At 54.3% G+C, this 473-nt stretch overlaps 1 long non-coding RNA gene across 1 annotated transcript in view; it reads right to left on the bottom strand.

The window, feature by feature from the left end:
- Nucleotides 1-207, bottom strand: part of LOC106727135 — a 22331-nt gene extending 22124 nt beyond the window's left edge. Inside the window, exon 1 of the long non-coding RNA XR_001363292.1 lies at nucleotides 187-207. This is a non-coding gene — a long non-coding RNA (uncharacterized LOC106727135). The remainder of the gene's footprint in view (nucleotides 1-186) is intronic.
- Nucleotides 208-473: the final 266 nt, after the last annotated feature.

The following is a 473-nucleotide window of genomic DNA, read 5'->3' as shown; positions in this document are numbered from 1 at the left end:
TATGAAAGACACTTCTTGAAAATGCCTAAAGAAAGTTGTCATTTTTTCATGCTAAAGGGACTGGAGTCCGTGTTGATGAAAACACCTTGGTGGCTGCCGTGACTGACAGTGTCTGCAGCAGCGGGGTGATGGGGCTGGTGCCTTCCCCTGATCAGCCCGTTCGACTCCCACAAAGGGTGGCCAGACTGTGGCTTAGGCCCACTCCCCAAGGGGAGCAGGGAGCAGGTAGTAGGACATCCCCTAGGGCTCCCAGTATGTGATAGGGGGCAAGCTGGGCTGAGGGAACCCCCTCCCCAGTGCACAAATTTTTGTGCACCGGGCCCCTAGTATATATATAAAAGCCCAACAACCAAACAGCAGAATAACCACAGAACAACTGGTCAATCAGCCGCTATGACACGCACTGACCACCAGGGGGCAGGAGCTCAATGCAGGAACTGCCCCCTGGTGGTCAGTGCAATCCCACAGTGGAA

Source organism: Myotis brandtii, unplaced genomic scaffold (assembly GCF_000412655.1).
Source record: "Myotis brandtii unplaced genomic scaffold, ASM41265v1 scaffold374, whole genome shotgun sequence".
In the NCBI taxonomy this organism is placed as follows: Eukaryota; Metazoa; Chordata; class Mammalia; order Chiroptera; family Vespertilionidae; genus Myotis; species Myotis brandtii.
Note: the sequence above shows the minus strand (reverse complement) of the source record. Positions and strands in the feature narration are given on the sequence as shown.